This window comes from Protopterus annectens, chromosome 16.part0 (assembly GCF_019279795.1).
Source record: "Protopterus annectens isolate FY-2018-M chromosome 16.part0, PAN1.0, whole genome shotgun sequence".
NCBI lineage: Eukaryota > Metazoa > Chordata > Ceratodontiformes > Protopteridae > Protopterus > Protopterus annectens.
In genome coordinates this window covers 369,698,457-369,726,375 of record NC_056750.1, presented here as the reverse complement: position 1 = coordinate 369,726,375, position 27,919 = coordinate 369,698,457, and the positions used below count along the sequence as shown (strand labels likewise).

At 35.2% G+C, this 27,919-nt stretch overlaps 1 long non-coding RNA gene across 1 annotated transcript in view; it reads left to right on the top strand.

Moving 5' to 3' along the window:
- LOC122790449 overlaps positions 1–24,914 on the top strand; it is a 36,143-nt gene extending 11,229 nt beyond the window's left edge. Inside the window, exons 3-5 of the long non-coding RNA XR_006363019.1 lie at positions 575–657; positions 15,462–15,483; positions 24,720–24,914. This is a non-coding gene — a long non-coding RNA (uncharacterized LOC122790449). The remainder of the gene's footprint in view (positions 1–574; positions 658–15,461; positions 15,484–24,719) is intronic.
- The last annotated feature ends 3,005 nt before the right edge of the window (positions 24,915–27,919 follow it).

Below are 27,919 nucleotides of genomic sequence, written 5' to 3'. Positions count from 1 at the left end.
TTTTCTTTTCCCCATCATGTTTACTAACAGGAAAGTCCTAATTTCACTCACTGCCTATCTTTCAACTTAATTATTGAAGCTCAGCTCCAAAGTAAATGAATATTCAGCAGTGACAAACACTTGTTTTAGGTTCAGATGAAGAAAATATGTTACTTTTATGCAGAGCAGCTATTGCTGTGCACCAGGAAAAAAAAAGCCTTATTGCTGTGCTTGGTTGTTTTCCATGTTGAACCAGGTTTCACCAATGCTAGATCATCCTTAAACAACCTATTATACATTTATCAAAGAAAGCTAAAATTATAAAGTGTGCAACTTCTGCTGTGGTCATCTCTTTGAATAAAAACTAGTGACATTTCTACAAATATTTGTTCAAATTCTGTCATCAATGAAATACTAAAACAGAACACTTTTACTATTTAAAAATTACCTGTGCTGATTTTAGCAGAGTCAAACTATAAAAAGGTGTAAAAAAAAGAACATTTCATAATGTAAGCAATAGGATTATATTTCTGTCTTCTGTTGTGTGTATATATTATTCGTGGTAATTACTAACTTTTTTTTTTTATCTTTACAGTAAAGAAAGTAGCTAAAGTAATTAAGAAAGCAATCAAGAAAGTGGTAAAGAAAGTAGTTAATCGTATCCTGCGTCAGACTCAGGTACAGTATGGAATATAACCTGTAGCTTCTATGTACAAAAACAGCACATGATGAAAGCAACAAGTCCTGCCCTTGTCTAGGTATTGCACATCCTGTGAAATCAGTGAGTAAACTATGCTGTCATTTTAAGGAATTTGAATCAGTCTTATGAAAATTAGCATTTCATATGTTGAACATTCTATTATTTCCACCAGAAAGTGAAACAATCACAATAATTATGTTTCCAAATGAAGTAAATTGCCTGTAGACAATCCGTTGATATAATATAAGCTTTATTATAACAGAAGTGCTTTCAAATCTGATGGTGCTTTATCAGCTGAAGCTAGCAAGTCAAGCTCTAATTCACTGTGTACAATGAACAGTGTCAAAAGGTCTAATCCATGAATAACAAACACTGCTGCAAGATGACAATGAATAGGGGAATGTTCAGTCAGACCATTAGAATATTTCAATAATCCAAGTCTTTAGGAACAGCCTTTGACCTGATGCATTCTCTAGTTGAATTTTTTGATATTTATTTTCTAAACTGCCAGACTGATTCTGAAGATTACCAGTCACAGTAGGCTCAATTTTCTGAATGCCATATCCATATGTAGCCATTCCAACATGTTGGAGGGGACAGCTTTAAATTTAGTAACCCAATATTGGACATACTTACACAAGGTTTATTCAAAACTATAGATATCATGCTGTCTTTTCTATTCACAACAGTACTGGCCATATTACTTGAGATAGAAGCCACGACAACTTTGCCCCCTGAAGTTTGCAAACACAAATGTAAAGCACGAGTTAATCCTGCTTGTAGGAGTTAAATGAATAAAATGTATGAGGTGATACAGCAAGTCAACTTCTCTCGTAAAATTCTATCTAATGCTAATAACTTTTTGATGTAATCCGTTCACAAATATGCTTGTTGTATGCATTTTGCATACAAAACTACCATGTTTTACAGATGAACTTATAAGCACAGTTAACGGAGACTGTCATCAGATGTACAACACATGGTTTGTGGGGCACTTTGCCCCTTTTGTACAGGGACTGCTTTTATTCTACAAGTTGTGGGAATCCCAGCTAACTCTTCTGCTGTATCTAAGATGCTGCCAATGTGCTATGATCTAGCCCATTAACTGCCTAAATATTAGCAGCATGTTGTCAGCATTATAACTCCATGGTTATGGTTTCTTTATCAGAGATCCAAGGCTGTCAGATGAAGCCTGAATTACTAACTCTACACAGGCAGGATTTGATGTTCTCTTGGTGTATACATGTGTAGATTTTCTTTTTGTAGATGCATATGTTCACTTGGTGTCTGTGTAGATTTTCTATAGACACTACTGCTTCATCATAGTCAAGTTTTCATTAATTAGACCCACCATATAGCATCACTGCTCCAGTCTGCACCCTTCACTATATAACAGATGAAAGTCATGGTCAAACTAAAGTGCTAAAAAACGACCTACCATAACATCTAAAGAATCAAAACCATTTTCAGGGAAGAACTGAGAAAGTAGAAGAAAATGTTAAGAGTGACGAAACTGGAGGTGGTAATAAAACTCAGGTGAGGAGCAGGGGATTATACTGCTAGAAATCCAGGCTGAAGCTGTTGGAGTGCCTAAGTAGTAGTCAGACAACAACACTGTATATCCACCACAACTATGTCCAATGTCTTCTTATCCATTAAGACAATCAAATCCAGGGTATGACCCAATTTAGCTGCAGAAAATAAGGCAACTAAAGTCTTTGACAAGAGTCAATGACTCATCACAATTCAAAACTGCTAAAGACTGCTAGCGTTTTGACAGGCTGGAACAGTAAAAAGGCTGCAACTGGAAATAGCAAACAGCAACAGAACACAGTGGCTTTCCATGCCTACAGATTAACCCCATTAGTTGTGATTCACACCTTTTGATGTACTTTATTCTGCAGATTTCCAACTTCAGATAAAAGGCCTTGTCAGAGCATACCAAACACACCAAAGATCATAAATCCAGTCTATGGATTTGTTTGCCTTCCTGGACAGCATACCTACAAATCATCACTGACTCTGCCTCAGGTGTCTAGTGTGATAGTGTTTCATCTCAGTGTGTTTTGTCACCATGTAATGTATTGTGCCAGCTAGTGGTGCTTTTTGGTGTGGGAGTTTCCATTGTGCGACCATGGAGTTGGTATATACAATGTGGGAGGGTATGTTTTTTTGGCTCATTTTTCCATTTGCAATGAATGATGAGCTGAAAGACAGTGCTTCACATCTGCATAGGTAAACCTTCCTGGACACGTGTGTGTTTTAAAATAAAGCTATTATGAGGGCTTCATCCTATATCCTTCCTTGCTGCATATCACCAAAGAACTGTACGCAAATACTAGTAGACAAAGAGTTGCCTGACTGCATTACCTGGCCAGATTTTGTTGACCTAATGTTGTTGGCAAGGTCAGCGTCTAGGTTATTTCAACAGTCCAGTCAATGGCACCTCAGCCCATATCTAAAATAATCAACCACCGGTATTTTAGACAACAAAGATTAATAACCAGTGTTAAAGATATATGGACCTAGGATTGATCAGTGAGAAAAATAAGTATAAATATACTATGAAAGAAGGAATGTAGAAGGAAGAATAACCAAGCACCTTTATCAGGGTTTTCCTATCCTGAACACTATCAAAGCCATGGGAACACATTATTGGTGTCATTTTAACTGAGTTTTTCTCTCCCAGTACTCCAATGTTATACCTTTTAAATTATAAGGAACTGTACATGGCTAAAGACTCATTACAGCATCTGTAACAATGGCAACAAATATGGCCCGAGACACACCAAAGCTAAATGCATGTTTCTTTTTAACAGTTACATTCGTGTATTTCATGTTTTATTTCTTGAAAGGATTATGCATCATGCTGTCTTACTCACTGCGGTCAGCTTATCATTAGTGTAAGCCTGTTTTTAACATACCTATACAGTTGTACTTTGTTCATTTTTGAAGGTGCACTGTTTCATAATGTTATTTGTTATAAAGTTCTGTTCAGAAGAAAAGTGTTTGGGCTATGCATACTTAAAACATAACAGCTAAAACTTTTTCATAAGTTGAAGGAGGAAAGTGATCTAGCCTAACAGCCTTCAAGAAACACTGTTACCGAGTGCAGGATCAAGTTCCCATTTAGCAGACTGTTCAAGCAGTGACTTAAAATTATCCATATTAGTGACACCTCTAATCATAGGGCGGCCATGGTGGTGCAGTGGTTAGCATTGTCGCCTCATAGCAAGAGGTTCTCCGGTTCGATCCTCGGCTGGGGTGCCTTCTGTGCAGCATCTGCATGTCCTTCCGGTGGTCACGTGGGTTTCCTCCCACATCCCAAAGACATGCTGCAAGTGGATTGGACACTCTAAATTGGCCATAGGTGTGTGTGTGTGTGTGTGTGTGTGTGTGTGTGTGTGTGTGTGTGTGTGTGTGTGTGTGTGTGTGTGTGTGTGTGTGTGTGTGTGTGTGTCTTCTGTGGAAGGTTGGGCGCCGGGCTGGCAACTAGACACTGTAAAACTCTACTGCCAATCATGAGCGGACAGGTGATCCGCTGTGGCAACCCCTAACCGGGAAAAGCCGGAAGAAGAAGAAGTGGCACCTCTAATCATATCTGGTATTATATTCCATAAATGTGCTATTCTATGGGATATATAACCATCTGACATTGTTATGACATAATTCTAAATAGAACTTTAAGATGTAATGTTTATGAGTCTTTATGTTGTTGTACACCTTAAGATCAAGAGTTAACTGAATAAATGAGTCAATGAACACTTTATAAGTATGAGGTTCCCTCGAATATATCTATAATGAAAAGCAAATAGACCAAGCTGATCACATTTATTTTTGTAGGACAAATCCTTTATAGTAGGTAGTCATTTGGTAAATTTTCTTTCTACAGCTTCTATACATTTACTTGCCCAATATCATATATAGTAACCTGTTGTTTTACTCCAAGGTTGACCTAATGTAACCATTATATTAGTATCCCTTCTTGTAATTTTTTTTATAATAATGCCCATTTGTCAAAAAGCATTTTTATAAATTGCTTGTACATTTCTTTCTAACAAAAAAGATGAGTCAACTTTAATTCCAAGTTGCCTAAAGTAATTTACTTCTGATAAGGTGAATGAAAATAATTTGGTTTGATTATATTAGGCATCACATAACACATTACCCTGCATTTTTCTCAGTAAATGACAAAAAATTGCGTTGCTCCATTTACTAATGCATAACATATATTCATTTCTACTATGAAAAAGTCATCATTATTTGCAAAAATTTTGCAGTTGCCTGTGTGCTTAGATAGCCAACAATGTTCATTAAGGAGACAATAAGCAAATATAACATTAAACAGGAACGGTCTAAGTACACAACTCTGGTGCATTCCTGATCTAACATATGCTGAAATTTATTTTTTTGCCTTATATAATTACAGACTGTCTCCTATGCCTTACCTATATACTTATTCAGGTTCTTGAAAAACTCTGTCATTAGTGTCAAGTGATAGTAGATCAAAGGTTTTAGTTTAATCCAAATAATCAACACCTGTACATGAACCAGTATCCATGGCTTTAGTTATGTGATCATAAAATCCAGAGAAGTTACTGTGTGTCAACAAACCCTTTATAAATCCATTTTGGTAAATATCAAATGAAATAATATTGTTTTCAAAAGTAATTATTTCACCAATACAACTTTCAAAGTACTTAATAATGATGTTAGACTGGCAGATGTGTAGTTCTGTACTACCCGTCTGTCACCACTTTTATAGACAGAATTGATTATAGATTTGTTCCATATTTCAGTAACAAAACCTGAAAGAAGTATGTTTTTAAAGCATCCTTTATTTTTTTAATCAAAATCCCAGGTATATAGTCAGGTCCAGTAGAGGTAGCTGACTTAATATTCTTTAATACCCTTAGCAAAGTAAGTGTTAAATGTGTTTGCTGTCTTTCATCATCATTGATAAGCATACATTCTTGTGAAATCATATTAATAAGTTCAGCATTATTTTTAAAAGAATTCATATATTTGTAATTTTATTTTATGTTTGTACTATCATTGGCCAACATATATTCATATTTTGTTTTCTGAAAATTTTATTGCGGAAGAGGATTCCTTGCACTGCAACTTTAACTTTTCCTTCTTATAATGGTTAGGACGCATGATAGGTGCATAGTGCCCTTTTTTCTTGTTGTATATCTTTATCAATTTATTATTCCACCACACAGGGAATTTATTACGATCAGCTGACTGTTACAGAGTTGTTTTCACAACATTATGTTAAATTCTATCTAGATAAGTGTACCCTCCATCATCTTTAACAAGTTGGCTTCCCCAATTTATTGATGACAAGCTTACTTGTAGTTCATTATAATAATTAGCCCATAATTATTTTTTTTAAATCCAGTTCTTAGATTTATCCATTACAGATGGATAAAAGATATTGAGAATTATCAAAGGAACCTATAGATACCAAAATTTGAATGTTCTTGATTAAATCTGGAAGATTTGTTCCCAATAAGTCAAGAATGTTATTACCTCTAGTTGGTTAATTAATTAACTGTGAATTATGGTAGGAAAGTATCTCGATGAATTCTCTTGGATGGTTATTATTTGATGTTTTTGCACTTAAAGCTATACCTGGTTAGTTGAAATCTCCCAATAATATTAAGTTTTTAGCATCCAGTGTTTTATCCAACTAATGTAGATAATCATGATGTCTTACGGAGTCCGTGGAGGGGGTGTGATTCCATAATATTATTATAAATTGATGCATACAATGGCTATAGACCTGAACTGTTACAGTTTATAAAGTTGCATTTATATTTATTAGCTTCATGGTATTGATTCATGAACCCAAAGAGTTACCCCCCACCCCTCATGTAATTTTCCTTAAACATTCATATTTATTGTACTCTAGAATTTGCAAATTTGAGGAGGTCTAGGTTTTAGCAATGGTAACTATCTCATATTTAGGAAAGTACAATAACATTCATATCATCTCATTTAGCTCCTAAGATTTGAGTATTGCAATAGTAACATCTTATAGTTGTATTAGATTATACAAAATGAATGAGGAGGTTATTGCTCCTGTTGCATGCTGCTAGAAAGATTCAATATATTTGATGATTATGTTTGAAAGAAAATTTGCTCCTTGGTAGTTAACATGAATTCTGGCTTATGCAAACATATTATGCTTAGTACTACATTTTTTCTAGGTTGTTATAAGTGGAATATTATATACTAAGTGAAGCTGCCTTAACCAGGTATTAAACATTTTAGTTTTTGTCCACTGATAATCTGACCAACACTGAGGGGAAATAATCTCACACAGCACAAACACAAGACTTAATGTTTCTAGTTGTTCACTTATCTCAAGCACTGCATTTTTCATCTTGTTCAAAGAAATATATAGTAGATCATTTATCCCATCCTGAATGAAGACTTTATTATAACCTGGTTTTGCCTTAAGTAACCTTGGGAGCAGCTCTTTATAATCTGTTAACTTTAATCCATGTAATGAAAAAAAAAATGTTTATACACTCTTCATTCGAAACAGTGATCAAGTTAACAGTTAGTTTTAGTAAGGAGTCAGCTATTATTAAAATTTCAGGCCCATCCAGAGAAGCATCAATAGATATCATAGAGTCTAAATCACAATGACTTTTCTGGTTTTCATTTCAAAAATTTGGCCTCAGTGAACCATTCAACACCCTTCTTTTTAACTTCTTTACCCATGACACATCTTGCCATCCTATATCTGCTATTCCACTACAATTTATTAAACTTTTTATACCATTGTTAGTTGGCAAAAGATAATTGAGGTGAAGAGGTGCTTATATCTAAACCATTAGATGTTTCTTTAACTTTAGAGTGTACAGCTATCTTTTTCAGACACAGCTCAAATGCCACCTCTTAAATTCCTAGCTCCAGCGGGCCCAATTGGAATTATGTAGCCCATTTGTGTTCATCAATGTACTTCTTTTTCTTCTTTCAACCTGTTCTGTCTCATCACATGAAGCTCTCGTCTCTCAAAGGATCCACAAAGAAACAATAGAATAAAAGTCTAACTGGAGAATAAAAGCTATTGTTTGATCAGGATGATTATCCATAATTTCTATAATATTCATCTAATCTATTCATATCAAAATTATTAATGACTAAGGAAAGGTCAGTGTGATTATCTTACTTCTGAGTAATCATTTTGTTTCTACTACTACTTCTAGGCAAACAGATACCTGTACTCTTAATCATCATGTTGTATGCCGATTTTGTACAATGTCAGATGTATGAGTAAAATTATGTTCTGAAGAGTCATCGCTCAAAAAGCTTATAGTTGTATCATTCTCAGGGTAATTCTCTACCAGCTTTAGCTTGAGAGGACAAGCTACGTTAGGGATAAAGATAAAAATGAAGGTCATAAAGGAACAACTAAATGTGGTAGGTGCAAACAATGTAGGTATATTAATCAAACCAAAACATTCAGGCTTGATGACATCAATCGCACCTATATCACAAGTATGACGGGGAACTGTAACTCCAAAGGGGTAGTGTATGCGGCTTTATGTACACGATGTAATGCACATTACATAGGGAAAACGGAAAGACAGCTGAAGAAGCGTATGTATGAACATCAGTATAGGATACAAAAATGTGATACAAAAAATGCCCTATACAGACATATCTTAGAGAAAGGCAGTGACCACAGTTTTAATTTTACTATTATTGATCAGGTCCATATCCTACCGTTTGGAGGAAACTGGAAAATGGAGTTGGCCCTTAGAGAAAGTAGATGGCAGATACTCACTGACTCCACCAGAAAACCGGGGCTAAATGATTTTATTAGTATCAAACCATTTTTAGCTCTCTCGTAAATTCAGTACATGTATGATCCTTAACACCATTTTTTATCCCACACTACTTGTGATTTACATATGTTTGGATATTGCTGGTAGGGTAGGTTTAGGGCATAACATTATATACTTAGCTCACATATTCAGTTTATAATTAAACGTACATCACTGTGTTGTAGGATACCCAGTAGTGATACACCTATATATGCAGAGCTGATATATATTTGTTCCATGTAGAAACATAGATTTTTTAAACACACATTTTAATATACACATTTTTTAAATACAAATTAAATTCTTATGTATTTATATATATACATATATATACATTTTTTGACTTTTTTGATAATAACAGCGTATCAAGTATATATGAGTTTTCAATTTGCATATTTTAAATGAATCTGTTAATATTTAACAATACATGTTTGTTTTAAGGCTATTTTAAAAGGAAATATGTTCTATTTATTATTGGAAAGAACAGTCTATTTCAATATGCAGGCAGCAATGTGAACAGTATGCCTTTAAAGTTTTTGGCGGTTTCTGTATGTAATCATTCAATTATTTAATCAAGTAGACCATATAAAAAAGAATGAAATTGATGAATGAATTGTTCTGAGGAAGACTGTGGTAAACAGTTGAAAGCGCTTAACCCGAGTATTTTATGTCGTGTGGATTTACAATAAATTCTTTTTCTTCATCCTTGTGTACGAGCAGTGTGTTCTACAGCGTATCTATCCAGGTTTGTGTTATCCAGTTGCAATCCTATCCTGTTTTGGTTTATAGGGATACGTTTGATAAAGAAAAACAAATAAAATTGGTAAATGCAATAAGAAAAATGGTGAATGTGCCCAAAGTAAAAAATAATTTCTCAGACATTAAAAAGAGAAGTTAATAATTTTAGATCCCTTTTCTGTAAATGTAAATAGTATTAAAATATAGTTAGAAGGATAGGAGTCTAAGAATGGTGCAGTGTGATGTAGATGCAATAGTACTGGAAGATATAAATGATTTTAACAAATAAGTGTAGATCAATGTATGTGTATGTACCTTTAAGACACTATCCAGGGGCTTGTACAAGTGTATAAATACTGAGCATGTACTAACCCGACTGCCATTTTGTAGTTAGCTATTGAGATGTAAGCATGTATGTATGTATGTATGTATGTATGGTCTGTCTGTTAGAAAAATTTGGGGTGGGAGACATAACTGGAATTTAGAAAATGAACAATGTTCTAGAATAGTGATACTTTGTCAAAAATCAGTGAAACTATTAGGTGTAATATTACTAATGATGGGAAGATTAACTGTTTTAGATCTAAGAAGGAAAGATCAGGTATATAGAATTATACCATTATATGCTTACATTACATGCAAAGAAAGGGACATTTTATTTCATAAAATTTTAGATTATGTAGTAATAAATGGGAAATGGGAACATTTCACTGATGGGAGATTTCAATTGTGATTTGAGTGGAAAATGAAAAAAAGAGGGGAAATGTTAAAAATGTTATATCTCATGAGATGTGGAAAGTTAAGTATCTGGAATAATAACTAATGGACACATAGTTGGGGGTCTATGTAAAACTAAAAAAAAATTTCATAATATCAGAAGGGCTAAATGTTGTTGGAGAGTCAATTATAACAGCTTTTCAGACAAACTAGCAATATGGATAGAGTTAAAGGAGAATAAAGAGTATATAAAAGTATGAAAAGGGACAAAAGGGATAAATGAGAAAGCATGGGACGAAAACAGAAGGAAGATAATTATGGAAATATCTCATATGGTAGGAAATATTTTACAAAGATTGGTCTGAATGGTGGCTTGCTTTTAAAGAAAAATATAAAACTTTTTTTAGACTGGCAGATTGATGTGAGAAAAGTATGAAAAGAAAGATATGGAAGAATATGTAAAGATGTTTTAATGGATTTGAAAAGAATGACAGAAAATGTTTTGATGAAGAAAAGTGATATATAGAAAAAAAATCAAGAAAAAAACAGAAAATCATTTAAACAAAGATATTTTTATGAAGTAAAAAAGAAGAGTTGTCAGCATATTTAAGTAAATTAGTTGAGGAAAATAGTAGCTTAATGAGAGAATTGAAGAATGTAAAAAGACAAAAAGAACCCTGGAACATATTATGCATATTGCATTAGATTATGGGCAAGAAACATTTACATAAAAAAGAAAAAAAGAGCAGGGGAAATATGGAATGTTAAAAGATTATCAGATGAAGACAATAAAGATTTGGAACAGGAGATTTCATCAGATGAGTTAGAGAAGGTGCTCCAACAAGTGAATACAGATTCAGCTGCAGAACCACATGGGACTGAATATCAAATGTATAAAAATATAAAAGACTGGCAGAAGATTTATTTTTAAAGGTACTGAATGAATGGTTAAGAGAAGGTTTTGTGCAATGATTTATGTAAAATGAAGAAAAACTGAAAACAAAAAACAAAAACTGGAGACTAATAGCATTGAAAAATGCAGATAAGAAATTAATGAAAGCAATTCAGAAGAGTATTGTAAATAAAAAGGAAAACATTATGGAAGATAGTCTATGTAGTATAAAAGGAAAGGTATGTCAGGAATTATTGCTGGTAATGAGGGACATTGAGGATATTAATAGAAAGGAGGAAGTTAAACTTTTGATAGGAGATTCGAATAAGGCATTTGATACAATATGGTATGAAATTTTATGGGTAATTATGAAGGTAATATAAGTAACAAAACAGGAATATATGTTGTTTAGTACAACAATAATAGAGTAAGAGTTTTAGTAAATGGGTGGTAGAGTATAGAAATAAGGGATTTTATAACATAGGGATGTCCAGTAAGTAGCATGTTATTTGCTTTGGTTATGAATATACTACTAAGATGAGTAAACTTAAAAAAGAAGGATGAGAATTATATGATAAATGAGAGAAAATGAATTCTAGTTATATTGACTTATGCAGATGATATAATGGTGATTGCAAATAATAAGGCTTGGATAAAAAAAGTATTTTATTTATAAGAATGCCTAAAAGCAATATGCATGCTTCTAAATAAAGAAAACAAGAAAAGGTTTGGGTGATAGTAAAGATATGAGGCATGCTGTATATTTTACAGTGAATAAGGTTTCTGTGCTAGGTATAAGATTCGGAAGTAGGAACTAAAGGAATATAGAACTAATAGGAACATGAATGGAAAAATAATAGAAGAAATGAAGGAACCAGGAAACAGCATCAAATTGAGCAGGCAAAAGCTGATTCAATAATAAATTCAAAAGCAGCAAATAAAATGAAGAACCAGCTAACACAGCATTATATAAAATACTTGTCTAATTACATCAAAATAAAACTGTAAAAATTACATATATAACAGATGAGCGCTTTCACACCAAAGGTGCTTCATCATATCTAAAAACTAACAAACAGTGCTTAAAAACAGTGAAGAAAATTCAAAATCACCTGGTCAAGTCGCGTGATTTCAAGGGTTTTAAAGGTACAAACTCATTTAATCTCTTCTGTTTATCAGACTGTAAAATCAACATCCATTTAACTTCTAAGCATTCTGTCTTTGTCTTAATATCACCTCCTCTGGCTCCTGCATTCAGTAATTCTAAAACTAAATATTTAAGAGAGTGATCATTATTTGTGTTACAAATGTACTTATACAAGGCATTTGTATTGTCACTCCTACTAATTTCATACAAATGTTCCGATACGATTCTTCAACTTTTGCTTCATTTTCCCAATACAGTAGCATCCATACTGGTTAACAGCTAAATAAACCAGGTTGCTACTTGTACAGTCAGCATAAAAGTCAAATTTAAAGATGTGTCCAGTAACAGGATGTGCAAAGGTGTCTGCTGTCTTAACATATTTACACATGGTACACAATCTGTATGGATGTGTCCCTTTCCTAACAGAAATACAGGGTCTATAGCTAACCAGAAGTTTATAACAAAGCAATTTCTTAATGGAGCTATTTCTATAAAAAAATGTGGAGCTTCTTGTTCTACCTTGCCACGTTGTCAACACAAAAGTTAGAGAAATATGGTGAATCCATATCATTCCTATGTGATAGAATCTCATGATGTGCCATCTCTATTTCTTGTTCACAGCACCCCCTGAAGTGAAAGTCCTCACTCAGGATATGAAAGGAAGAGCATATTCTCATCCTTCCTGTTCAGTCTTGCATGCCTTTAAAATTTGCCCTTTCAGCACATTATGCATTGTATATTTAGGAAGTATACTTTGATAGTGCAGTTTGCTCACTTTCTTACATGGTTTACTATAAAGTTGAGCATCCAAACCATCTGTGATATTCAGGATGCAAACAATTTATCGAGTTTCGGGAATACTTAAATGTGAACTTTAAAAATTAGTAGTTTGATGTAAAGATAGTCCATAAACTCATTAAGGGTCTCTACTGAGCCACTCCACACAAAGAGTACATAATGTGAAATGTACTGCAAAAAATTACTTCTGTCTAGAACATACAAAGACTACCAGTATGCAGGCACTATGTTAGCATAGCTGTTTGTACACATGGTACCCATGGCTACTCCAACCTTCTGGTGGTAATAGCTATCATGAAACATAAAAAAAATATTATTGCCAAGTATGATGTCAAGTAATGAACATAGCAAGTCTATTTGACCTGTGGAGTAATTAGAATTCTTGGGCAGAAACAGATTAAAGTCTATTCTTACACCATTAGGAATTACCGTGAAAAGTGACAAACATCCATCATAATCAGTGTAACATCATTCGTACTGTCTCTGCAGGAGCATTCAAACAGTTGCATCAAAAAATGCTCAACATCTCTAAGTACAGTATTCGTCTGGTCAATAATGCAGGATGACATCTAAAAATCTAAAATATTTTAATATATAACTAAACGAAGAAGACTTGAATACATATTTTTCTTCCCATTTTGCCAGAACTAAATTTGCATAAACGGAAGCATGTTTGGCTCCTATAGCTACTCCAGATACTCGCCTTCAAAATACAAAAACTTATTACTCAAAACCATATCCATAAATCAGTTAAAATCTCTGTATTAATAACATTTTCTTCCTCACTCAAAATATTTAAAAAGCTCAATCCACAATCATGAGGAATAACAGTAAACAAATTGATCACATCCATGGTAACAAAATATTATTATCAAATGGTTTGTAATTAAATTCTCTCAATTTGTGCCAAGAGTCACTCACTATATGATGTTTTCTTCTCAGTACTGGTTTACATTTGCTATGAATATATAATGATTAAATTTCCATTTTGGATTTTCCAGCTGCCACTATATGTCTTAAGGGAGGATCCTCCTGACTTGTATTTATTTTTAGTATATCAAAAATAGCTGCTATAATTGATTTTTCCACCTGAACATAATTAAATATGTCATCCCGCATCACACCCTGACAGACTTTATCCAATAACTGAAAATCCAATTTTGTATGCACTATATTAATTTCATTTTTTGAAACTACTCTATATATGCACATGATTCAATTATTCAGATATCTTGTTTGAATATTCAGCCTGATCCATTACTGCCCTACCTCCCTTATCAAGTTTCATAACCCCAATAGTTTTGTCACATATTAACTGTTTCAGAATCACTCTTTCATCTTTTAATAAATTATCAACACAATTTGGTCTTCTAATCAAAATATTCCTGATATGATCTCCACTTCTCTTTCAAAAAGATACTGACAACTGGGTTTGTGGGTAGAATAAACATGCTTTTTTCTCCTAGTATAACTACATTTAATTTACATATCTTATTTCTGTCCAAAAAAGATCTCAACATTTAGCTGTCTAGTCAATCTAAACTGCACCAGTGAATTTCATATAGCCAACTTAAAATTAGGTACATATGTAAAGCCTTTACTCAGTTCAGACTTGTATCCATATTCAATACTGATGTTACTAAAACTGAAAATCTTAAAGTGCCAAATGGCAGTATCTGTATGCATTTGTTTATCATGCAAAAGGTACTCGGTAATGTCTCTTCCTGTTGTTGCTGTTCTTTCCATTTCCTTTTTTTTCTGGTGATTGTAACCACTTGCCTCCTGATACATCATCATATGTCCTGTTTGGTTCTTCATCGTCTCCAATCTTTGCACAGTAGAATGTCAAAAAAAAATCTTCGCCTTCCAGTACTGGAGCAGTTTTTACTTCATATGCATAAGTTCTATTTTCCCTAAAGGGCCATTTGTTGCCTGACAGAAATCTTCATGATTTACCAGAAAATCAAAGATTGTACGAGGGACAATGTAAAAATATGATGAAAATTAGAAACATTCTGCAAGCCTCTGGACAGGTTTAAGGTACGGTTATGGCATCAGCAACAATAAGCTTCAACTGTTTAGAATTTTGCAGAACATCCCTAATTTTCATCATATTTTTGACCAGTCCCACATAAAATATTGTATAGTTTTACTAATTGAGTATATTCCAACAGAAAGTCTATCCAATCAAGAATACGTCAGCAACTATACTTCTTTCTATTGGCAAATGCTCTAACATCCAGCACATTGATTGGGCTGTCTAATAAGCATACACCTCTCTAAATATTAAAGACTAGTTATTGTATAATATCAATTATCACATGTATGAATTATATATGAATTATAACTGTGAAGTTTAAGATGGAATTATAAGAGTAACAGAAGGCCAGATTTTGTCTGTTTCCATTACTAATTGCTGGGTATAAAATGTTACTGTTTTTAACAGTTCTGGACATTGAACTTGGGTTGTGAAAGTTAATGCACTGCCAGCTCATTGTAATTGTGTGCACCAGATCTTTCAAATATAGCCAAGAAAGTTTTTTAAATACTATTGAATGTTAAATAGTGCTTGTTTAGTTTTCACCCTCAGCATTTTACAGCAACATGCTAATATTTTTATTGTTCAAATTTTATTTGTGTCCACAGAATTGGTGAAGTCACAAAAAAGGTAATGTAATTCAGAATATTTTATACTTAAAATACCATTATATTGAATGCAAATTCTATAATGCTAAATATCAAGCTATCAATGGACATATGCTTTCAAAAATTAAATTAATAGTGAACTCAAAAAGAAGCATGGTTTTGCACAGTAGATATCCTCTATAGAAAAGCATTTATATAATGATGCAAATATTTACCACTGAAGTATGCAGATCTGCTCCTTCTGTGATACATGCATATACAGCAATGTAGGGCACCCTCATCTGGCATCCTCTGTAAAGGTTAGGATAACATCATGCAATATCTGGATTCCTTAAGTAGAACAGCTTTCTCCATGGTGCAGAAGAATGAAGCTGGCATTACTCCACAGAGGACCACTGTTCAACTAGATGGAGACATTGAATGGACAGAGCAGAGGAAGATGGACATGAGTGGCCAATACAGCTTACCAGTTTTGGTGGGGAGGAATGGGTTTCATTGCACTGTTGACACTGGCATGAGTTCAGGTCTATCATCCGCAGCAAAAAGTCTATACAGAAGAATGCCACTTAGTTATGAGGATGTCTCTGTATGATAGCATGCATGCACCTCCTAAAAATGAAGCTGTGGTAAAACATACAAGCTGTTGAACATGTGAGAATAAGACAGTCTACATCATATGCAGACTAGCAGGCTCTCAACTTCACTTGGGAAAAATGGACCAGATGGCCTCACCCCATTAGAGGAATGAGTTGGTCAACAGGGTGCAAGAAAATAATTAAATTGATTCTTGGGACTCGCAATCAACAAAGAAGACCCTTCTCATTTTACCCAGAGGGCCAGATATACCACTAGGAATACTGTAACAAGTACTCTGTGCATGCAAAGGCTAGCCTACATATGTATCCCTTATGCCGTCATCAAAACAATAACATTCTTTAAAGATGGTGGCATATTTTCTTGAACTGTGTTGTAGTGTGAGTTCTAAACAAAATAAGAACACTAGTGAAGATGGGCTACCCAGTGTACAACTCTGCCATCACATAAGCATTTCAATTATCCTTCACTTATATCAGCCTCCTTCAAAATCATTGTACCTTATAAATTTACCCTTCTTCTAGCCATTATATCTAATGACATCCAAATCTGCTACTTATTTTTTACTAGTGAATTCTCACTTGTATATTCCCATCATTTGTAAATGTCCTACAAAATGTTAATTTATATCACTTAAATGATTTACACTTTTAGCTGCACACAGAAAATGTAGTTGTATAATTTTATTCTGTATTAATTCCAATATCTGTTACTGGTACTATTATACCACTTTCCCCTCCCTCTATAGCCTGTAATCTGTTACTCTACCAATGAGGTTTTCCTTACTGCCCCACTTTCTCATTCTCCCAACCTTATTCCTTTTCAACATGCTCCCTAACTTCTGCCTCCCCCCCACTTCCTGCTGTATACCTCATTGAATATAGTAAATAGTTATGGTGTATGTTGCAATTTGATCCCATTAAGTAATTTCCTTACAGTTTAAACTTTGATGCCAAAAGAATTAAAACTAAAAAAAATGAGCATAGTGCCAATTGCTTGTGTGTATAATATGCTTTACTGTTTATCACTAGGCATGTATCATTTTTAAAATGTCAGTTTTATTTATTGTTAGTTATATATTCCCGAGCTAAACCTGAAAATCGTCCATTGTGATCAGGTGATCAGTGTTTTTGTTTTCAGTTAACAAATGAAAATGAAATAAAATTGTTATGTGCTTGTTAGTAGAGTTCTCCCTGGAACGCCAGTGAAAATAGAATTTCCCTGTCAGACACTTCCTAAACCTCCTTGGCTACAAATAGTCTTCTGCTCATTTTCCCTGAGCTCCCACCTGCTTGGCATCCTCTACACTCTGAGGGGATCCTGAGTTAATCCTGCTCCATCTTTGGCAGATAGATTTATTTTATTGTTTTGCACTTCAGTTAACTGTTTGGAGTGCTACTTCTTTTTTTTTGCTTTATTTCTTGATCTTGCCTTTAAATCATTTTAAACATACATAATACTTAAAATTGCCTTATCGTTTTGTGTTGCTTTGTTGTAGCAACACCCTGGCATGCAATTTTTGGGTGCTTTTACATCAAGAGTTTAGAAGTGCTCTGTAAAGACACAAATGCCCAGAAAGAATATTTTAGGTAAAAAATAACCCTTAGAACTGAAACTTGTAACTTACTGTGGCTAAAACAAAGTCATTGCACAGAGACATGCTTAGAACAGCTACTTTGTACATTAAACAGCAGTACAATCAAATGTTAACACAATCTAACCTAGTCTAGTGCCAAATCCCAGAGAACACCCAAGTAGCATTCTGCATAATCCAGTCCACAATAAATAATTGTCCAACCAAAGACAGGTCCTGGCAACATAGATATGCAATTTACAAATATCTTCATAGCCAGCTTGATAGATTGGCATCCTGAGACAATGTAGCAATTGTCTCACATTCACAGACAACTAGTTAATCCTTAAAGAAACAGAGTATGTGAGAGATGCACATACAAAAGTTCAAAGGAGGTAAAATCTCACATACGAAGTTGTCAAGAGCACACACTGTACATCCGCCACACCCACAGACCAGCTTATTCTGAGGCAGTATAAAGCAATTTTTCCAGACCTCAAAGAACTCCTAAGCCTATAAATGGCAATGCCTGAGCTCATCAATCTCTAATGCACTCACCAAAACTACACCAAACACCACACATATGGCTACACCCAGACAAGATCCAAGAACAAAGCCCTTAAGGCAAGAAAACAAATTACTTAGGACTTCTTTCATAGGAGACTCCAGCGTATGGCACACAGAGAGGACTCCTGTCATAGGAGACTCCATTGTATGACACACAGATGCCCTGCTCACCAGACTGAACAAGAACAACATAATGGTTGGTTCTTTATCTGGAGCTTGGATACACCAACTTACATGGGCTCTCAAGTCACTACACCACTGGAACCAGTATGATTCTACCATAGTCCATGTGGTGTTAATGTGCTAATATGTACTTCCTTGGGCTATATGAAGAGAAACATTGATGGTCTCTCTGACTATGTGCCTCAGGCAGGTATGTGCCTTCCATTGAGCAGCATTCTACCTTCAAGGATGAAGACAAAGCATGAACAAAAGAGGATTTACTTCAATAATTGGCTTAGTTTCTGGTGTCCTTCCAGGAGGATTCAATACTTGTCAGCATGGGAGGATACAGTTAACAAATCACATTGCAAAGGATGCTCTACGCCTTTCTCCCCTAGACTTCCAAATATTGGCATTAACTTTATCCACCCCTTAGATCCTTATTTAGGCAATGTCACATTGATAAACCTACTGAAATAGCAAATAAAACCCAAAGAAACTTAAGTGTTACTGCTTCAGTGCTAGGAGCCTAAGCAAGAAATTCTACACCCTACAAGCCATGCTCACATTAAATAATACAAACATCTGTACCATTACAAATGTATGCTTTAAATCCATAGAAAGTACTCCAGATGTACAAGGTGTCAGTGCCTTCCACACATTCAATCAGCTACACAGACAGGGACAAAAGGTGGAGGATTCTCAGTCTACATTGGCAACAAATATAACTCTAGGTTACCCTGGAATACATCCTCATGAAATCAACAGACAATATCCCATGCCATATCCTAACAAACTATACATCATCCTGTATATCCCTAGAATCCCACAGCTCATACCTAGGCCTACTGAAGACACTCACCATTAAAACAAAAACCCTATTCATGGGAAACTGTAACTACCTCACTATAGACTGGGAAACATATACGGCCTCATACTCACAGGCACAATGATTCCCAGACCAACACAAATATCTCTGACCAGATAGTGCACATGCCTGCCAGAGGTTCATACATACTGCACCCGGTACTTGCCAATATGGGAGAATGCTTCATGAATGCGCACACCCTCACTGATGAGGAGGTTAGACCACAAAGCTGTCTCTTTCTACATAAAAAACAACTTGGTAACACTAACACTAGGAACTATTCCAAAGCAAACTACATCTTATTAAGTGATATTTTGCCAAAATTCAATGCCTCCCAACTCCAAGTTCACAGCGACCTATGCAGAATTCTTCACAAAGTCCTTGTATAATCATGTAAATGTCTGTATAGAGGCTGATTTCCCTACTGGAAGTCAATTCAAAATAAACTCTAGAAACAAACCACACTGGTGGAATCCTAACCTTAATAGGGTATATAAACAAAATAAAAAGTTATGGCTAAAATCAGGAACAGCAATTCCCATAATGGTAGTTGTTCTCTACTTAAACAAAAGAGGAAAGTAAGAGACCTAATTAAATCCAACAAGGCCGATTAGGAGATCAAGATAGCCTCACAGGCTAAAGACAACCACAAGGCCTTCTACAGCTCTGTCCAAAACCTCAAAAACTAGCACACACCAGTTTGCTGAACTGGTAGTCAAGGTTGCCCCTTTAATGAGTAGAGCGACATAGTGAGTTTGCTGGCTGACCAATTCAGCTCAAACTTGATCCCCCACTCCCTCCACCACCTCCCCCATGAAATAACTAGTGGTGTAACTACCCAACTATTAAGTGGGAACAGGTCCTGGTGGCCAAAAACACAGCCTCAGTGGACCCTAACAGTATCCTAGTGGACCCTAACAGTATCCCACGATGCCTCCTTAATTGCTTGAAACATGACCTATCAAGACCACTTGAGTCACTTACTGCCTCAAAATGGGCTTTGTACCACAAAAATGGAGGATCGATTGCAACAGTTATTCCAGTTCACATGGGTGGACCATCACCTGTCCCCAGAACCTACAGATCTATTAATTTGACTAGTCTAATATGAAAATGTCATGGAACGAATTGTCATGGAAATGATTGACAAAGACATAGGCAACCTTCAGACATAAAACCCAATGAATTTTGGCTTTGCCAGGGGAGGTCATGCCTACTGAACTAGGTGGACTTCTTTGACAAGGTCACCAAGGCAATGGATGAGGGAAAATGGTGCACACCACCTACCTAGATTGGCTAAGAGATAAAATATAATACCTGACTCAGGTATAGTTGACAAACTGAGTGAACTGGGGCTTAACACCTACATAACTTACTGGATTGACAGCTGTCTCCCAGACAAGATTCAGGAATTCAAGATCAGTGAAACCACCTCCACTAAGAGACCGGTCACCAGTGGGGTACTGCAGGGCTCTGTGCTAGGATTTCTATTTTGCATGTACTTTTTGGAGGTAAAGGTCATTAATGTCAAGGCCTTTGGCTGACCAAGTTCACAGAAGACTGCAAATTGGGAGCTATCATAGATTCCTACATGACACATACATCTTACAAGAGGGTTTAACACAGACAAATGACTGGCGCCAAAGTCATGGATTAAAACTCAATTCCAAGAAATGCATTATATTGTCTTCTGGAAAACCTGGCAATCATGCTAATTACTCCATTGATAAGCCACCCCTAAGAGCTGATCCAGTAGTCAGGGATCTGGGAACATACGTGGACAGTAATCAGGTAGTAAGAAAATTATTCTGGGTTGCCCAACCTATACTAAGGGCATGACATCCAAGTCTAAGGAAGTCATAACACCTCTTCATTTGACCCTTATCAGACCCATCAATGAGTATAATGTCCCCTTTGGCATGTACCTGACCAGACATATGCAATAGTTTGAATGTCCACAAAGGTTCCTTAGCAGAAGAATCCAGGGAATAAACACATTGTCCTGTCTGGATTGCTTTAACGCACTCTCTCTGTATTTGGTCTCCTACGGGCTACTGAGAGGTGCTCTATGCCTGGTATGCAAGGTATCCTCTGATGAAGTTCTGACGGACCTTTTCCACATTTACATAATGAATACCATCAGAAACACTAGATCTCAGGACTGAAGTTGCTTTGCTGAAGTTTTTAGATTTCAATTGTTTGATTGTTTAATCCATTGTTTAAATGAGTATGTAGAGCAGTATATAAAAGTTGGTTGACATTCTGTCATTTTATACTGATGAAGCCTTTGGATGAGTGCTAAATAAATATTTCCTCGTGCCTTCTGTGAATGCTATTTTGAGGATTGAAATTTTGCTTATGACATAAGTAAGACATGCTGGCGAGACAGATATGTGTCTCAGAGGATCCCCATGCTCTGAACAGGTTATCTATCCATGTGAAACAGAGTCCATCCCTAACAATATTAAAGCATAACCTTGACCAATGAATGGAAAATGGAAACTTCAGCCTGGGTCTGGTTCGCATATGGACATATACAGACCATAAGGCCTAAACTAACACACTCCCCACATAACCTCTAGAAGCATCCAAACTAACTTACTCCCTCCTAATAAACGTCCATGATACCATAGGGATACAATTGGGTTGAGTTGCAAGGCTAGGCTTATAAAGGCCTCTGATGGTCATTAGCCTAATATATACCTATGAACCTATGTTAAGTATGAATGTTAGTGTCCCACAGTGAACTGGTGTCCTATCCAGAATCAGTTGTCTGCTTTACAACCACTGAGTGACAGGGCAGACTCAAGGTCCACTGTGACCTTCAAAATAATAACTTCATATAGAATGAATGACACTGAATTTCATGCTTAGTGCATCATGAAACTAATATAATAGTCTTTTCAACCTCTAGGAAAGTCCTCCTTTGCACATTACCAACCACAGTGGCAATATTACACTCATTGCTTCTGGAAAAAAAAATCCTTCACCCCACTCTCATTATATACACAGCAGAAGGTTATTCATTTTGTAAAACATACTGTTAAAAGCTTATTCAAGGAACAATTACAAAGAATCTTTACACTGCCAACAGGTCATACCTTACTTAGAAACCTTTACGCAGTTTGGTAGGTCTTTACACTGAGAAAAAAAAGTGGGCTACTAGCTATATTATAGAGGAGGTTATCCAAGATGAGATGGACTAAGATATGGGCAGAGGTGTAGAACTACAAGACTATACACAGTGGATGGGGATATGGTACATTATATAGATACATAATTGAGACTCACATCGAGTGAGGAGACCACAGTTAAAGAAAAGACAAAAGGAAGGGAAGTAGCTAAATATAAACAAATTAGAGGGGGTGTGAAGCATCCTCTGGTTTATCAGATAAGGCTTTGCATATCAACATTATGTGGGCTTTTATATCTTAATGTATTACTATTAAAATGAATAGTAAGGTCCAACAAGTCCTCTAATTATCTGCTCTTTCTGGTACATGAACATCAGTTCTTTTATTTCCTGCAGTATATATATGACATTTAATTTTGCTTGTGCTTAAGTCTGTTAGCCATCTTTCTCATATGTTGTCTTGGCCCTCCGGATGAATTTTGCTACTTTGCCCTGACTTCCTTATCAACAGTTTTCTTCTCTATTTGTTTTCACATATAATTCCCATAGGTTCTCTTATTTTGGTTTGAAGCCTTAAATTCCAATAACATTTCCTTCTCATGTACAATACAATTTCATTTTGTCACTGCATAAGGTACCCTGCACTTTTCATGTTAAGCATTTTGTTGCTGTTTCTGTCATTTTTGTCAGCAGTTTGCCATTGTGTTTCCTTCTAGAGACATCTTCTTCATTGTCTCATAATGGCTGCTTTTCGCATTCTGTTACAAGGGTTGTGAAATACACTGGGGTAGGGTAACTGGTATTTAGTGTTACGCTCATCTCCACCCTCCTAACTCTTCTTTGTAGAGAATACATGCAGAATTAATCATTTTCGTATCCCTCCTTAATGTGAAGTTCTGCTGATCCCAGTTTACTTTAGGAAGATTAAGTCTCCCATGACTTTTATCCATGTCTCATTGCCCATTCTTGAACCCTGCTCCAAGGAATGTGATCATACTTTATAACTGCTCCGCTTCCTGTACATTAAGCTGTTTGGCAAACCTTCTAGCCTCAGAGATAACATTTCAGTTTCCCCTTCTTCCTGTTCATTATTGTCTTTGTGTTTCATGGTGGACATGTCGCTTTCTGATTGTCCACTGGCACCATTTCAGCTCACTTGCTGTCAAGTCTCCTTTGTGTGTAGTTTGAATGCTGGTGTTATCATACTCAATCCCTGTGCAATATAATTGCCCTTATTTATGTTACATTTGGAATGCAGATGTCTCATCCTATAAGTGCAACATGTAGATAGCTCCTGCAACTGCAGAGCCTCGTATCCCCAGCTGTCTTACTTCACTCCCTCTTTCTCTCTTTTTGCCTTTACTTTCTGTTTACCTGCTGCATCATCAAAGCTGAGCACCTTGTATCATTTCTGATGCTGTTTTGAGTTTGTGTACAGATGCTGTAAAGCAACAGATAATGAGCTGTCAGATCATATTCACATTAAAAGTTGTGAACATAGATAAATATGAACAAATTAATCTACAGTCTTTAGGTTATGCAGACCTCTCAACTTTTTTTTGTCGGACAAAACCCATATTCTATGTAATCCTTGCATTAATTAACAGTTCCAATGCAAATGTCACCATATAAATAATCACACATGAAGCTTTATTCTGTTGTTGGTTGTTCTCTGTAATTAGTTTGCATGTAAAAGTACATAACATTCATAAAACAGGCATTCTTAAGTATAAACTCTGCTATTCAAAGTCTATCTTCCCAGACTTGTAAAATGGTGTCTGATACTACTGAACTGTAATTAAATGCTGTTAAAATGTTTAAATACATTTAGAAACAAATACATATGGTGCATACCTTGATACATTATCTGTGTATGAGCAGATTACATCTACCTTATAATACTGAAAATGCTTGGTACTTACTACCTTGGAAGGCTTGCCTTAGAAGCCTAGAATACAACAGTCTTTCTGCATTACCTTTAAGGATTATTTATACTCATCTCAATATGTGGCATGGCACATGATGTTCATGACAAGTTCCACTAGACTGGAACTTCCTGTGGTGATGAAGTGCATTTACCTCCACATCCATAATAAACCTGCACTTACCCCTTCCCTTTTTGCTGAACCTCCTGCATTTATCCCACAGCAGTTACAGAGTGTAGCATGGAGTTGGGAATATTTACCTCTCCCCGTGGTGTATCTTTTCTCCCTACTGCTCGATGAAGACAGAGTCATAATTAATTCCTGTACATAAGGGGAAAATTGGTAGACTAGCCATAGTTTATGTGTCATTTGAATTACATTAGCATCAATAATATAATATCACTGTTTAACACTGTTTCTTTGTTTTCTGTTTTAGATTTAAATGAAATGGGTTATGTTTAGCAGACAGATATTTTGAATGAAGACCCGTGATATGCCCAGTTGTACAGAATTGAAAATCAGAAGAAACAATGTCTACTATGGAAAAAAAATGTCTGTAACCAAAGAAAAGCAATGCATTTAGCTGGGTGATAACCAGATACATTTTTGATTTTCAATTGACAAATAGAAATAAAAGAAATTACAAATGCACTGGAATGTTGGTATGTCATTATTTATGGTTTCCCAATGAAATAATTTCTAGTAGCCCTGCAGGTGTTGCCATTAGGTATTCCAAAACAGAGACAAAAATAAAGGGTATAGAAATGAATGAAGAGTATATGATCCATAAGTGGTAAAAAATAAGTTGAGATAGTACTAAGAAGCTGCCGAAGAATGTCACTATCATAACAATCAAGGTCATGCTGTATATATTTGGGATATTGTTTTTAAATGAAGATCTCCATGATATATGCATAGAAATATTCTTTGGTAACTTATTACTGTTATAAACATTACTAAAAATATGAACTTTTATCATCACATGACTTACTGGGCCATTTCTTCTAATCTTTTAAGCCAAATCCAGGTTATATATATTTTTATATTTTATATATATATATCTATATATATATATATATATATATATATATATATATATATATATATATATATATATATATATATATATATATATATATATGTTTATTAGCAATCACAGTTCTGTGAGCAATTAATCAAAAATAAATGTTGAAAATGAAAAAGTTATTTAATCAAAAAGACAACAGCTGTAATGTCGATAAATTGCACTTCAATATTATCGACATTACCCAGGTTACCTTGACTTCTGGTGATTTCCTACTAATGTTAGGCAAGAGGGCAAGCCCCCCTGCACCCAGATGCACCCTGCATATTATATATACAATCTTCAAGATCACACTACATTGAGGAAAGAGGTACATTCCCAGATCCCATTTTAGTGCGATCTCCAGTCAGAACGCTGACCTCATATGAACAATGCACACTAGTATTCATTACAATGGATCTGAACTTTTACAGATCAGCATTACAGTAACTTGGAACCATACTTCCACCCATCCAAGTTCTGCATAACTGCCAGTCCACATTTTGATAGTAAACCATACACACACACACACACACACACACACACACACACACACACACACACATGTATAATGTGTGTGTCTGTGTGTCTGTATATATGTAGATGGATAGATACAGATAGAGAGATAGATATGGCTCTAGTTCAGAAGATTGGCTTCTCAGAAACTTCGAACTTCACATGGTCATATCCATAGGTTTGATGTTTTGAAAAGCTGATATTCTAAAGTAGACTCTTGCACGCGCACACACATACATTATATCTACAAAAATCATGAAGGGTTGAAAATAGAAACGAATAACACCTGAATGACAGAAAAACAGAATGCAAGAAAAAATACACTCAAATGCCTACTAAGAGTGAATCACATAACAGTGAATATTTTTCTCCTACTAAAAAGACTGGCATCTGTAAACACCAGCTACAAAACCCAGATCAAACATTGTCTAAATAATACCAGGAACCGGAAAGACAATCCAAAAAAAAAATGAAAGAACTAGATAGGGAAACAGCCATGAATGGTAATTAATCAGAAATAACCTTTATTCCACCAAGATTAAGTACTTTCATCTGTTTGTATCTATTGAAGTCAATTGATACAAACAGACAAAAGCATTTAATCTTAGTGGAATAAAGGGTATTTCTGATTAATTTCTGTTCGTGGCTGTTTCCCTAGCTAACTTTTCATTTTTTTTTTCTTTTTGATTGTATAAATAGTGTCACTGTTAGGAATCTTTTAGTAATGCAGTGTGTATGGTTGGGGTTAGGGGCAGGGGGGGGAAATTAGGGTTAGCACACATGAATGAGGTGGTGCAGGAGGACTTTGTATCCTCCCCATCCATTATTAATCATGTTCTCCAACACTAACTCTACTAAGTATGAGATTTTCCCTGCTGGCCAAATTTCCCCTCTCCAGTATAAATACCATCTTGGGTCTCCCCTGAAAAATGATGCCACTAGCCAAGTTGGACTAACATGAAAAGCAAAGGATAAACAAACAAACTATGGACAGAGGACAATGTTAGATATAGTAGTATAAATGCATAGTAGTACGTACTGGAGAGCATAACAATCAGCACAATTATGCAGTATATGGGAAAATACTACCTAACAAAAGAAGATTTATATGTACTGGTGACAAGCACATTACATCTGATACACCAATAATACTGTAAGAAACAGTTATGTTATAAGAAGATCTATATGCAGGACAATCATACAAATGTGTAAATACCCTTGTTTCCTTTTGTAAGTCTTTGATAAGATCAATATTAGAATATGGCCTTGGATTATGCATTCTAAGTAAATCAGACTTAGACAAGCTATAAAAATGACAGAAATATTACACAACAGGATCTGCCCACTAAAGAATATAATTTATAACAGATTGGGTGAATTAAATCTATGTCCTCTTCATTATAGAATATTATGAGGTGATTCAATACGGGCTTATAACATTTCTAAAGATCATAGAGTAAGGAGTACCTTAAGGTTAGAATTGGTCAGTTCAGAGAGGTTAGAACAATCGGTTTTGGAATACAGAAATAAAATAACATATGTTTAAAATGAAATTATTTCCATTGAAGGTTGTTAATAATTGAACATGATCCCATATAGTGTGTTTAAAATGACACCAGACAGATATTATACTATTAAAGTTTCAGACCAGAAAACTAGGAGTAGGACTCTTTAATGACCTATTATAGGCCTATTAGCCTTAAAGTCCACTGAAATATTGAAACAATACATTTAAAGAGAAATTTTGTATTTCTTATCTGCTATAATATATCGAAACATGTTTATCAGACCAATGTGTAACCTCCTGTCATTCAAGGGTTAGTTGTCTTCTGACGAATTCTGAAAGCATGTCATAATTCAGATCACCCTTGATAACAGTGGCTGGTGACAGCAGTGATGATGCATTCCCAGTATAACCTGCAGTAGCACTACTTTGGATTTATGTCTTTCAGCAGACTTGCCAATAGTGGAGGCCACTATGTGCATAACAATTTAAATGCTATTTGTTTTATTGAAACTAAGAAAATCTGAAATACTAACAAAAGGAGATGTAATGA